Genomic DNA, 14,850 nt, shown 5'->3' with positions numbered 1-14,850 from the left:
GCTGAAAATTATTGTTGAACTCCCTGAGGAAGATTCTGAAACAGAAGGATATCTGGACCTCTGTTGGAGGAAGACAGAGCACATGTTATAAAGAGACTTTAAGGAGTCCTCCCTTTTGAAACTTTTGTTTAACAGAGGAGGACTGGTATTAATTATAAGGTTGTACTATATCTTTTGAAATTCTTTGGAGATGATATTGGTATTTTGATATTTCTGATATTATGAACTGTGATTAAGAAGTATATTTATATATGATGAAATTATTGTAGAAATAATATAAAATTATTTATGATACGTTATAATCATCTGTGCATGGTATTTGTTGTATGTTGGCTTATCAGAACTTCGGCTTGCCCAAGGTCATCCAGCCAGGTGCAAGTGGAGGAGTGGGGAACCAATCCCGGTTCTCCCAGATTAGAGTCCGCGCACTTAACCACTACACCAAACTTATGACTGACCCAAGATCACACAAGCAGCTGCATGTGGAGGAGTGGGGACTCAAACCCAGTTCTCCTAGATTAGAGGCTGTGCTCTTAACCACTACACCAGACTGGGGGAGCTGGAGTTCTTGGTGCTCACTGTACACTTCAGATGTAGGAGGTATCTCATTAGACATGGTGGAATGGAGAAAATCTATGGGATACAGTCATTCCTAGCTACAAGTTTTATAGGCATGACAGAGAGGGGAAAGGCTGATGGAAGTATTGCATTGTACATCAAAGAGGCCATAGAACCAAATAAGTTAGAAACAATCGGGGGAATTAACTCCCCAACAGAGGCAATATGGGTGGAAATACTGGGTCCTAAGGGTTATGGTGTACTATCGCCCACCTGATGAAACCCTAGAGCAACGGTTCTCAACCTGTGGGTCGCAACCCCTTTGGGGGTCGAACGACCCTTTCACAGGGGTCGCCTAAGACCATCGGAAAACACAAATTTTCGATAGGGCTCACTATGCTTTAATTATGTTCAATTTGTAACAATGAAAATACATCCTCCCTATCAGATATTTACATTACGATTCATAACAGTAGCAAAATTACAGTTATGGAGTAGCAACGAAAATAATTTTATGGTTGGGGGTCACCACAACATGAGGAACTGTATTAAAGGGTCGCCGTGGCATTAGGAAGGTTGAGAACCACTGCCCTGGAGGCTGACCTTGAGATGTAGAAGCGAATAAGGGAGGTGACTAAAACAGATAATGTTATTCTACTGGGAGACCTCCACCACCCTCATATTGATTGGGTAAACACATGTGCTCGAGTCATGCTGTGGAAATGAGATTCCTAGACATCGTAAAACAACTGGGCACTGGAACGGTTGGGTCACAGAGCTAACCAGAAGTGCAAGGATCTTGGTGTAGTAACCGGGGCCTATTTTATGGTTTTAGTTGGTCATTTGTATCTAGTTCCTTGCGGAAGCCCAGTGTTTGGTTTTGTGTTCTTGAGCCTGAAAAGCGCTGATAAGGCCACCTGCAGACGATTAGCTTTTGGTTGCCTAGCAATGACTCTGTGAAGATTTGTTTTCCTGTTGGAATGGCCTTGGACAGCTGAGGCCGGTTGGGGTTCCCATGCAATCTGTCAAATACTTCATTGACATATGTCAGATTCCCTGACCTGTATTGGGGATCAGGTGAACCCAACGGATAATTAGTGCTTATGGTTAGGTGTTACCAGACGTAGTTAAAAATGCAGTCTTTCCGTATCGTCTTTGTCTAACTTTAGACCCATAGCTGGTTATGCTACAGGGGCTATTGTTTTTCCATCTGGAGGGAAACCATGAACCACTGCTGGAGGAACTGAGATTGGTGGTCTGCCCCGCTGAACTGCTGTGAGCAGATTACTCTGTGTACTTCAAGAATTGCTGTGGATAACGGGTGCTGTAATATCCAAGGTAACTTAGCTAGAGATATTAAAAAAACCTTTTTTAAATTTCCTGTTCCCACAGTATGTTGGTATAGCTTTGCACCGTAAATAAAACTTTTAGTTACATACCTGGTTGGCGTGTTTCTGTCTGGGGTTTGCAGGAAGCTTTTTCTAGTTGCCTTTTTTTGGCCCTACCAATATTGTACGCGTGTGTGAAACTCCTGACTCTGGAGAGGGTTTGGATTTCTGCTCAAAGTCCTAAAGGAAGCAGGGTTGGCCTGGCCTTGCATTTCTGGTTGAAGCAGGGTCTGGTGGTAGCCTATCATGGGTAGGAGCAAGAGAAACTTGACTCCTGGTTTTGTTAAAATTAGTCAGAGTGTTTTGCCTGTCAGGGCTCCAGCCCAACCTCCTGCCGGGTTGGCAAAGGAGTGTTTGAGGTCTGGTGGTCACTGCCTGGCAGTTGCAGTACACTTGGACCTGGTTCTGAGAAAGTCTCAAGACCCGGTATTGAGAGATGTGGAGGTTTCTGCAGCAACTGGGAACAGTGACCAGTGTTCCCTCTAAGCTGAGTTAGTGTGAGCCAGCTCACAGTTTTTTAGCCTCCAGCTCACAGTTCTTTAGCCTCCGGCTCGCACATTTTTGTCTCCGCTCAGGGAGGGAGGGCTCCAGAGCAAACTAACTGATGCAGCAGCCAAATCGCTCGCTCACAGCTTCAATGCCAGGAGTTCACAAAGTAGGATTTTTGCTCACAAGACTCCACAGCTTAGAGGGAACATTGACAGTGACCTTTATTTATTTATTTATTTATTTATTGGATTTATATCCCGCCCTCCCCGCAGAACATAATGCTATTAAGTTCAGCATTTGTGTCAATGGAAAGTTACCCATTAAGTCCAAAACGGTAACATTTCATTTCAAAAAGAGAGAACATTACAAAAATGAGGGGTGTAGTTAAAAGGAAGCGGAAAGGAAAACACACAAGGGTCACATCCCTAGAGGATGCTTGGAAGCTATTTAAAAATCACACTAATTGAAGCCCGGATAGGATGCATTCCACAGTTTAGGAGCTTTCTTCTAAAAAAATAGAAGGTCTGCCCAAATGAATTTAACAGAAGGTACCTCAAGGTCTGGCAAAATAAATGTAAGTCTATAATCAGACATGCAAAAAGAGATGAATCATAGAATCACAGCGTCGGAAGGGACCTCCAAGGTCATCTAGTCCAACCCCCTGCACAATGCAGGAAATTAACAACTGCTCCCCCCACACACACACACACACACCCAGTCACCTGTTGGTGCCAGTTTGGTGTAGTGGTTAGGTGCGCAGACTCTAATCTGGGAGAACCGGGTTTGATTCCCCCCTCCTCCACTTGCACCTGGCTGGATGACCTTTGGCAAGCCCTAGTTCTGATAAGAGCTGTTCTTGAAAAAGAGCCGTTTCTGTCAAGAGCTCTCTCAGCCCCACCTACCTCACAGGGTGTCTGTTGTGGGGAGGGGTAAACCGCTCTGAGACACCTTTGGGTAGTGAAGGGCGGGATATAAATCCAATCTCTTCTTCTTCTACCTCTGCCCCATGCCCAGGAGATGGCAAAATACCTTCCAGGATCCCTGGCCAAACTGGCCTGGAGAAAACTGCTTTCTGACCCAACAGTAATTTCCCGGGATGTGTAAGAAAGGCCCACGAGAACTAAGCACTGATTCAACCCTCTCTGCCCTTTCTCTCACAATCTGCCTAAATTCACACAATTTCCATTTCATTCAGTTTCATTTATTCAATTCATACCCTGCCCTTGTGGTCTATTATGCTAATGAGTTCCTGCTGGGCGTGGCCAACTTGGGAGCTAGCCGGAACTCCGTTCCTGCCCAAAAATAGCCCTGATGTAGAGACTAGCAACTGAAAAATTAGGTTGTGGTCCCTTCCAGAGTCTTTCTGAGGGCCTCTCGAACCTGCCTTGGCCTTAGGCCAGGACACCCTCTCTGGTTTTGGTGATGGCCACAATACTGGCCTCAGTTGCCCTGGGCCAGCCAGCCGGTCTACCCAGCCATGCTAAACATCGCTTTGACTGCCGCTCCAAGTACTGGGGGCCCCCAGCAGGGGCAGATGGCTGGGCAGGCATCAAAATGACGTACTGCTGTTCAATATTTTGATTCACGCAGCATCCCAGTGGTGGCCGTTTGCACCTTTGCCACCCATGAAAGACCCTTACCCAGGGAGGCCACCGTCCCGTAGTTCTCCAGCATGACTTCCCAGTGGAGAGCTCTTTGGCCTGGATCCAGCAGGGCCCACTCCGCCTCGGTGAAACAGACGGCCACCTCCTCAAAGGAAAAGGGACCCTGGGAGGAAAAGCAGATTCCGTCCTCAGAGACCATGCCAGGCAGAGAACGCACACGGGAAGGGAGCAGTCTGGGAGGGTACAGGAAGGCTCGGCAGGGGGAAAGGGAACGGCATTTAGAACCTCTGCCGCTCGGGCACCTTCGCAGGAACTGCGGGAGCAAAAGCCCCCCTGAGGAAAAGGGAGACCCAGGCTGCCCTCCCCCAGTCAGCTCCCCTACCTGGAGTGGGGGCTCAGCAGCGGTTTCCACCTCTCCACAAAATCCATGGCTCAACACCGCTTCTTCACTGCCTGAGAGAGAGAGAGACAGACAGACAGAGGAGCAAAGAAGGGTGTCAGCCTAGACTCCATAGTTCATTTAAGAACATAAGATACGCAAATTTTGGATCAGGCCGAAGGCCCATCCAGTCCAACACTCTGTGTCACACAGTGGCCAGAAATACCAGGTGCCATCAGGAGGTCCACCAGTGGGGCCAGGACACTAGAAGCCCTCCCACTGTTGCTCCCCCCCCCACCTCCAAGCACCAAGAAGACAGAGCATCACTTGCCCCAGAGCCCCTATCTATACCTTGTGGCTAATAGCCACTGATGGACCTCTGCTCCATAGGCTTATCCAATTCCCTCTTGAAGCCGTCCATGCTTGTAGCCACCACCACCTCCTGTGGCAGTGAATTCCGTGTGTTAATTCCTCTTTTGGGTGAAGAAGTCCTTCCTCTTATCCGTTCTAACCCGACCGCTCGGCAATTTCATTGAGTGCCCACATAGAAGGTCCCAGGTTCAGTCCCCAGCATTTCCAGTAAAAAGGATCAGGTCGGAGGTGATGTGAAAGACTTCTGCCTGAGATCCTGGAGAGCTGCTGCCGGACTGAGTGGGCAACACTGGCTTTGATGGATGAAGTGTCTGATTCAATCTGAGGCAGCTTCCCGTGTTCCTGTGTGCGTTCTTGCCCATGCGCAACAGAGGCCAGGGTTGTGGCCATCAGCCAAGGCAGAGAAGCACCAAGAAGACAGAGCCTCACTTGCCCCGGAGTCCCTATCTATACCTTGTGGCTAATAGCCACCGATGGACCCCTGCTCCATATGCTTATCTAATTCCCTCTTGAAGCCGTCCGTGCTTGTAGCTGCCGCCACTTCCTGTGGCAATGGTGTTTGCTTGTTCGAATCCTCCACCACCACCCTTCACACACACTTTTCCCCATATACACTCAGAAATTTTTAAAATTACTTTTAGCAAAATCATGGGATATGCGGAAGAGAAGCACCAGATGCCCGTGAGCATCTGATGTGTGCTTGCGCAATACATTCTGCCAACACGTTTCAGACTTCTGTGACACCTGGGAAGCCTTTCAGCAGGGGCACCAGAGACCAAATTATTGGCCGCTGGCAATGGGTTTTTGGAGGCAGCCTGCCTCAGAAAGGGGCGCGCGCCTGTGCGTGGGGAAAGGGGCCTCAAGCCATAGCCGACTCGCGGTGACCAGTGTTCCCTCTAAGCTGAGTTGGTGTAAGCCAGCTCACAGTTTTTTAGCCTCCGGCTCACACATTTTTGTCTTTGCTCAGGAAGGGATGGCTCCAGAGCAAACTGATTGATGCAGCACCCAAATCGCTCGCTCACAACTTTAATGCCAGTCGCTCACAAAGCAGAATTTTTGCTCACAAGCCTCCACAGCTTAGAGGGAACATTGGCCGGCCAGTGTTCCCTCTAAGCTGAGTTTTTTAAGACTCCAGCTCACAGATTTTTGTTTTAGCTCAGGAAGGATGGCTCCAGAGCAAACTGATTGATGCAGCACCCAAATCGCTCGCTCACAACTTTAATGCCAGTCGCTCACAAAGCAGAATTTTTGGTTGAAATGGACAAAATGACAAGGAAACTTAAGAATCTTGAAGCAGAAGAATTTTATGAGGACTGGAAAGACTTTAAAGAGTATTTAGGAAAATATTGGGATGCAAAGGACAATTAAATTTGCTTTGAGAACTACTGAAGAGTTAATGTTACGAAGATGAAAGTTAATTAGGAGAAAATAATAGTAGAAGGAAGTGTTACCGGTAGACTATGAGTAAAGGATAAGTGGGAAATAGAAAAGATCTAAGAAATGGGCTGGAGGTTGGAGCACTGTGGGGGCGGGGGGGGGGGGGAGAAAGGATGTGCAAAAAAATAGTATGTTGTGTATTTGAACTAATAATATATCCTAATAAATTGTTTTTGAAAGAAAAAAAACAAAGCAGAATTTTTGCTCACAAGACTCCACAGCTTAGAGGGAGCATTGGCGGTGACCCCGGAGTTATTCGAGGCAAGAGACGGTCCGAGATGGCCTGCCGTTGCCTGCCTCTGCACAGCGGCCCGGGACTTCTTCGGTGGCCTCCCGTCCAAGTACGAACCGGGGCTGACCCTGCTTAGCTTCCGAGATCTGATGAGATTCGGCTAGTCTGGGTCATCCAGGTCAGGAGAACGTGGAGATTCCCTTTATTCACCCCGGGCAACAGCTGCACCCAAATGTGTCTCCCCTTTTCTTTCTTTTTTAGCCACCTTGAGTCCTTCTGACGGAAGGAAGGGAGGTGGGATGTGAAGATTCTGATTGATGTCAATAAGAATGGAATCGCCTTCCGTTAATCTGTCTACTCCCCCTTCAAGGGAGTGGCCATCAATCAAACCTGTGGCACTAAGTCCCAGAAGTCCGCTCTGTGTAGTGAGCAGGAGTACGTCCTTTGTCTCAGGCCCCAAACCTTCTACCCACTGGGTGCCCCAATCCCACTGGTGCAGGTGGCACTCTTAAGAACATAAGAAACGCCAATGTTGGATCAGGCCAAAGGCCCATCCAGTCCAACACTCTGTATCACACAGTGGCCAAAAATACCAGGTGCCATCAGGAGGTCCACCAGTGGGGCCAGGACCCTAGGAGCCCTCCCACTGTTGCTCCCTCCCCCAAGCACCAAGAATACAGAGCATCCCTTGCCCCAGACCGAGAATTCATATAAGAACATAAGAGACGCCAATGTTGGATCAGGCCAATGGCCCATCCAGTCCAACACTCTGTGTCACACAGTGGCCAAAAATATCAGGAGGCCCAACAGTGGGGCCAGGACACTAGGAGCCCTCCCCCCCCCAGGCACCAAGAATAAAGAGCATCACTTGCCCCAGACTGAGAGTGCCTAAGAACATAAGAGATGCCAATGTTGGATCAGGCCAAAGGCCCATCCAGCCCAACACTCTGTATCACACAGTGGCCAGAAATACCAGGGGCCATCAGGAGGTCCAGCAGTGGGGCCAGGACACTAGAAGCCCTCCCACTGTTGACCCCCCCAAGCACCAAGAAGACAGAGCCTCACTTGCCCCAGAGCCCCTATCTATACCTTGTGGCTGATAGCCACTGATGGACCTCTGCTCTTACCACTTGAGAGGGCATCTTGGGTGTGCTCCTGGTCCTGCGACCTGGCATCTTGGGTGTGCTCCTGGTCGTGCGGCCTCTGACATTTCCCTGACGGAGCTTCTTCTGCCTCAGAGAACTTCGCTTCCATCTTCACGGATGGTCCCCACACCTGAAACAGTAAGGAAGACTAATAAGAGAAGGACTGGAGCAGGCTGAGGAGATGGATCCTGCCCCACTCCCAGACTCCTCATCCCTGCATCGACCAGCAGAGCAGGTTCAACCACAGGGGAAAGAATGCGGGTCGGGTCTTGTTCCTAGCCAAGTGGATTCTCTAGAGGTATAAATATCTGGCAAGGAAGCCTGAGGATAAGGTCATTGTTTGGAGTGAGCAAAGGAAACCCCCTCACCTGTTCTGCCTGCCGCTCCTCCTCTGCCTGACTCAGGAGGAAGCCTTCGGCCAGGGCCACCGCCTGGGAACTGGTCTCCGGCCCACATCCTCTGACCCAGCCCTGCATTTCCTGGGGCAGGAGGGTCAGGAACTGCTCCAGGATCACCAGGTCCAGCATCTGCTTCTTGGTGTGCCTCTCCGGCTCCAGCCAGTGGCTGCAAAGTCCATGGAGCCGGCTGCAGACCTCCCGGGGCCCATCGGCCTCCTGGTAGCGGAACTGCCGGAAGCGCTGGCCATGTACGTCTGAGGTCACGGTGTCCTCAGTCAGGGTCTCTGGCACAGCTCTTTCCCAGAATGCAACATCACTCCCAGCCTGGGTGGGATGGAGACCTTTCCTCGATGTCTTGCCAGTTCCAGGTCCTTCTGGGTAGGTCCTTGTCTTCCATCTCTTTCCCCTTCCTCTTGGGTCACCTCCAACTGTGAAAAGATACCCTTACTCAGTTGGCTAGGAAGAGGGAGAGGAAAAGATATCAAAAAGGCAGAAAGTAATGAAGAGAGCACGGAGCTACATCACCGACTCTGGTTAAGAGACACCTAAGAATTGCCCTGGTGGATCAAAAGGAGCATCCTTGTTGTAGTTTGCATACCAGGATGAACGTCGCTGTGCTATTTTACATATCTAGTTTTTAAAAGATATGCCCTTTTGGTCCCTCAGGAAAATAAACCATCTATATTTGGCTATTTACAAATCAGCTGGCAGGTATTATGATCTTGGCCACTGATGACTGCGCATCAGCCTTACCTGGGGGCTGTAAGAGCATAAGCATAAGAGAAGCCAAATGTTGGATCAGGCCAATGGCCCATCCAGTCCAACACTCTGTCACACAGTGGCCAAAAGCCAAAATGGAAAGTAGTACCTGAGGTGGGAGTCTAAAATTCCATAGAACTCCTTGGGGATGCTCAAGAAACAGAGAACCAACCATGGCTAAAACCTCTGCTCTGGAGTGGTATAAAAAGGTAAAGGTTCCCTTGCTCGAAAGCCTGTCGAATCCAACTCTAGGGTTGCGGTGCTCATCTCCGTTTCAAAGCCGAAGAGCCAGCGCTGTCCGAAGACATTTCCATGGTCATGTGGCCGGCATGACTAAACACCAAGGCGCATGGAACGCTGTTACCTTCCCACTGAAGTGGTACCTATTGATCTACTTGCAATTTCTTGCTTTCGAACTGCTAGGTTGGCAGGAGCTGGAACTAGAGACGGGAGCTCACTCCGTCATGCGGCACACTCGGGGCTTGAACTGCTGAACTACCGACCTTCCACAGCCTGCAGTTCAGCGTCTTAACCACTTGAGCCTATCTATACCTTGTGGCTAATAGCCCCGGATGGACTTCTGCTCCATATGTTTATCCAGTTCCCTCTTGAAGCCGTCCGTGCACACTTGTCTCCATGTAAACTAGAGCCTGGAAGAGAGTGACTGATGACTCCTTAACCATTGCAGAAGATTGCAGAAGAAGGACGGCTTCAAAAGGAAATTAGATAAGCATATGGAGCAGAGGTCCATCAGTGGCTATTAGCCACAATATAGATAGGGACTCTGGGGCAAGTGATGCTCTGTCTTCTTGGTGCTTGGGGGGGGGGGTCAAAAGGGGGGGGGATTCTAATTTGATCGAACATTGGCATCTCTTATGTTCTTATGATACCTCCTCCATGGGCCGGACAGATTAGCCAATAGCCATGTCCAAGCAGCCAGCAGACAGGAAGGGGCAGAGGGGCCTGAAGCCTCTCCAGGTCAGGGCAGGGGGCCTGCGAAAATGAACAAGAAGAAGGAGAGTCAGGGAACCCCCAGGGAGTGGGCAGGTGTGGGTTGGGGGGAGGGAGGGACATTGGCTAAAATGTGTGAATTTCCTGCACTGTGCAGGGGGTTGGACTAGATGACCCTGTAGGGCCCTTCCTGATTCTATGTCAGGCAGTCAATTGACACGAATGATTCCTCCCTTCATAAGCACGGCCGGGACCCCTTCCCGGACCTCCCTACGGCCAGCATGGCAGAGAATTCTTTTTTAATCTTATGTCCCAAATCCAGAGCCCGCCTCTCCGCCCCTACAAGTGCCACCAGCGTTCCCTCTAAGCTGAGTGAGTGTGAGGTAGCTCACAGGGTTTTTTTAGCCGCCAGCTCACACACTTTTTGTCTCAGCTCAGGACTCCCCCCCCTATGTAGTATAGCCAAACCGCTCGCTCACAACTTCAATGCCCAGTCGCTCACAAAGCAGGAATTTTTGCTCACAAGGCTCCACAGCTTAGAGGGAGCATTGGTTTCAGTATAAACTGGAGCCTGGAAGGAAGGGACTGACGACTGCTTAACTAGGGCAGCACATCACCTCCTCCATAGGCAGGGCCGATGAGGCAATGGCTCTGTCCAAGCAGCCAGCAGAGGGGAAGGGCCAGAGGGGCCTGAAGCCAGGGTTCCCTCTAAGGTGAGTTACTGTGCATAGTTTTTTAGCCTCCAGCTCACACATTTTTATCTTAGCTCAGGAAGGATGGCTCCAGAGCAATCTAATTTATGCAGTCACCAAATCACTCACTCACAACTTTAATGCCAGTAGCTCACAAAGTAGAATTTTTGCCCACAAGACTCCACAGCTTAGAGCAGTGGTGGCGAACCTATGGCACGGGTGCCAGAGGTGGCGCTCAGAGCCCTCTCTGTGGGCACGCGTGCCATCGTCCCAGCCAGGCCCAGACCGTCATTAAAGTGTCGAATTCTCTGCCAAATAATGTTAAGTCAATGAAAGTATTTGGGATTGCGTTCCTTACTTTGTTTGGATCATCTTAAGTTAATATATGAGTTGTTTTTTCTAAAGTAAAAACTCAGTATTCAGGTTAAATGGCCGTGTTGGCACTGTGCGATAAATAAGTGGGTTTGGGGTTCGCAAGTTTGGGCACTCGGTCTCTAAAAGGTTCACCATCACTGGCTTAGAGGGACCACTGCCTGAAGCCTCTCCAGGTCAGGGCAGGGGGGCTGCCGAGATGAACAGGAGGAAGGAGAGGCAGGGAACCCCCAAGGAAAATGATAGGTGTGTGTGTGTGTGTGGGAGACACTGGCTAAAGGTTCACCATCACTGGCTTAGAGGGACCACTGCCTGAAGCCTCTCCAGGTCAGGGCAGGGGGGCTGCCGAGATGAACAGGAGGAAGGAGAGGCAGGGAACCCCCAAGGAAAATGATAGGTGTGTGTGTGTGTGTGGGAGACACTGGCTAACATGCCTGGCATGCCAAGCAGTCAGTTGGCATGAATGATCCCCCCCCCCCAAATAATCACGTGTGGGACTCATTCCTGGGCCTCCCTACGGCCACCATGGCTGAGAATGCATTTACATTTCATTGCCTTTACCAGATCCAGAGCAAGGCGGTTAACAAATCAAAATGCACATTCGAAAAAAAATCACATTTTAGAACTCTTTAGCACACACTCCGAACATGCACGATATCCGCATTCCCCTCTTGCAAGCATGAAGCGCTTATCTCCCCCCACCAAAAAAAACAACAACTACCTACTTGTGAGTAAACCCTCCCAGGATCCGGGTGCAAGAGGGTTTTCTCCTGCTCCTGCATCTCCGAGGCCCTCCCCGTCCTCCTTCGCAATCCAGAGGACCTCCCCCCCGCCGCCCTTTCCTCTTTTCCCTCTTCCGCCTCCTTGCTGGGCCTGTCTAGCAAACTGCTCGCTTGGTTTAACCCTTTCGGTGCTGCAGCCGAAGACAAAAACGCTTCCCCGAGCAGCAGCCCCCGGGCCGGACTGGGCGAGTCCGAGGGCTTCAGCCAGGCTGCCGCCCCCGCCGCCCTGTGCGGCTCAGTGGGGCTGCTCTGGAGTAGCTCTGCACTGGATGGCTGCGCTCCTGGAGCATCCATCCCCTGCTGTCCAGCCAGCTCAGGAAATGGGGCGGTGGAGCAGGAAAGAAAAGGGAATGAAGGCAAAGGAAAGCGAGTTCGTGCCAAGCGATCTGAATCGGAAACATCTTCGGACAGCGCTGGCTCTTCGGCTTGGAAACGGAGATGAGCACCGCAACCCTAGAGTCGGATTCGACTGGCTTTCCAGCAAGGGAAACCTTTACCTTTACCCCCTAGGAAAGGGGGAGGCGGATGCTGAACTGCAGACCAGAAGGTCGGTAGTTCGGCAGTTCCAGACCTGGGAGTGAGCGCCCATCTCTGGTCCCAGCTCCTGCCTACCTAGCAGTTCAAAAGCAAGAAAGTGCAAGTAGATAAATAGGTACCGCTTCGGTGGGACGGTAACAGCGTTCCGTGCACCTTGGCGTCTAGTCATATCAGCCACATGACAACGGAGACGTCTTCGGACAGCGCTGACTCTTCGGCTTTGAAACGGAGATGAGCACCGCACCCGTAGAGTCGGATTCGACTGGCTTTCGAGCAAGGGAAACCTTTACCTTTACCTTACTTCTAGGAAAGTGATTTCAGAATTGCATTAAAATCCATGTTCCTGTAATGCCAGTCTTGGTGCCACTGGACTCAAAGTTTGTTCTTTTGTAAAAGTATGAAATTAAATCAAGTTATCGGGACAAACATATTTTCTATCAGTAGATGGGACTGCCAGATTGCTTTTTAAAAACCGTCTAAATAAAGGTGACTTTACGCTGGGCAAAGGGGTCCTCAGGGGAACACTTCTGGGTAGTAGTGTGTGTGAAAAAGACCTTGAGATACAGGCAGGGGTCATTTCCTGCAGGAGCCCACAGGAGCCAAGCAGAAAAGAGTCCAGGGGGGCGGGCACATGCAACAAGCCCCGCCCCCTGCGTCCAGCAGCCCTGGGCCATGAGGAGCAAGAAGTTGCAGAGCCCCCCCATAGATAGAAATCCAAAACAGTCCAGTGGCAGCTTTATTCAGGTACAAGCTCTCCCTCCTCTGTGAGGGCAGATCTGTGTGGGAACCCCCCCACACACACATAGCTAGCAATCCAAAACAGTCCAGTGGAGCCTGAGCAGTGGGTGTTGCCTTCTGACACACTTCTGGTGATGTCAGGATGTGTGGCATATGCAAATAAGTTATGCTAAGGCGTTATGCTAATGAGCTCCTGCACCTCTTTTTCTAAGAAATGACCCCTGGATACAGGTAGACTGTAAACTAGATATGAGCAGTGAGTGTGATGCTGCGGCAAAAAAGGCTAATGCCATCTTGAAATATATCAACAGAGAGACATAACATCCAGATTGCAAGATGTCATCGTTCTGCTGTACATGAGGTTGGTCAGGCCACACTGTGTGCCGCTCTGGAGGCCTCACTTCAAAAAGGATGTGAACAGAATGGAGCGGGTGCAGAGGAGGGTGACAGAGATGATCAGAGGCCTGGAGACCAAGCCCTATGAGGAAAGGCTGAGGGGCTTGGGAATGTTCAATCTGGAGAAGGGGGGGGTTGAGCAGGGGACAGGATTGCTCTTTTGAAGTATTTGAAGGGCTGTCACTTAGAGGAGGGCAGGGAGCTGTTCCTGTGGGCAGCAGAGGAGAGGACTCACAATAATGGGTTTAAACTATGGGCAGAAAGATGCCAGCTGGATAAAAAGGAAATTTTTTAAGACTAAGAGGTGTTCAGCAGTGGAATTGGCTGCCTAGAGAGGTAATGAGCTCCCCCTCACTATAAGAAAGTAGTATCTGGACAAATGCTTGTCAGAGATGTTTTAGGTTGATCCTGTATTGAGCTGGAGGCTATACTAGATGGCCTGTATGGCCCCTTCCAACTCTATAATTCTACGACACAATTTAGTGGGTATTTCTTTCAAGCTCAGTAGAAGAAGAGGAGAGATTGGATTTATACCCCGCCCTTCACTACCCAAAGGTGTCTCAGAGCAGCTTACAAACTCCTTTCCCTTCCCCTCCCCACAACACCCTGTGAGGTAGGTGGGGCTGAGAGAGCTCTTGACAGAAACGGCTCTTTTTCAAGGACAGCTCTTATCAGAACTAGGGCTTGCCCAAGGTAATCCGGCAGGTGCAAGTGGAGGAGTAGGGAATCAAACCCGGTTCTCCCAGATTAGAGTCCGCGCACTTCACCATGACACCAAACTGTCCAGTAGCACCTTAAAGACTAACAAACTATGTGGCAGGGTAGGAGCTTTCGTGGGTCACGGCTCACTTCTTCAGATACCTGAAGATATCTCGCAAAAGCCCCTACCCTGCCACATATTTTGTTAGTCTTTAAGGTTATACTGGACTCTTGCTCTTTCCTTAAAGGTAAAGGTTCCCTTGCTCGAAAGCCAGTCGAATCCGACTCTAGGGTTGCGGTGCTCATCTCCGTTTCAAAGCCGAAGAGCCAGCGCTGTTCAAAGACGTTTCCGTGGTCATGTGGCCGGCATGACTAAACACCAAGGCGCATGGAACGCTGTTACCTTCCCACCGAAGTGGTACCTATTTATCTACTTGCAATTTCTTGCTTTCGAACTGCTAGGTTCCTTACCTACAGACAAACTAACATGGCTACCCATCTTGATCAAGATCTGGAAAATCAGCTTTCTAATCCCAGGAGTGAAAGGTCTGATTGGAGCAACTCAGCGGGGCTGGCAAAGCTGTCTGTTCACGCCTAGAGGTAGTAGCCAAAAGGAGATTTGTAAAGAGGGATTTAGACAATGTAACCTATTGAGGCAGACTCAGCATGGGTTCTGTAAGGGAAGATCTTGTCTCACTAACTGTTAGGCTTACCAAACGCCGGCGGGGGAAATCTATTTCCTGGCAGGATGCGTGCCGCGGGGGACGGCTGTGCGCGCTGCACCCGCCGTCGCCAGGATGTGACGCTCCGCGTTACTCTGGCAACGGGGCTGTTTGGGTCCCATTGCCAGGGTAACGCGGAGCGTCACATCCTGGCGACGGCGGGTGGACGGCGCACAAGCGGCCCCCCCGGCACGCCCACT

General features: G+C 50.2%; 1 pseudogene; it reads right to left on the bottom strand.

Moving 5' to 3' along the window:
• The window catches only part of LOC107120110, a 46,127-nt pseudogene that overhangs the window by 4,604 nt on the left and 26,673 nt on the right, over nucleotides 1-14,850 (bottom strand).

Source organism: Gekko japonicus, unplaced genomic scaffold, assembly GCF_001447785.1.
Source record: "Gekko japonicus isolate JY-2015 unplaced genomic scaffold, Gekko_japonicus_V1.1 scaffold3106, whole genome shotgun sequence".
Lineage (NCBI taxonomy): Eukaryota > Metazoa > Chordata > Lepidosauria > Squamata > Gekkonidae > Gekko > Gekko japonicus.
The sequence above is the reverse complement of the archived record's forward strand: the minus strand, read 5'-3'. Positions and strand labels throughout refer to the sequence as shown.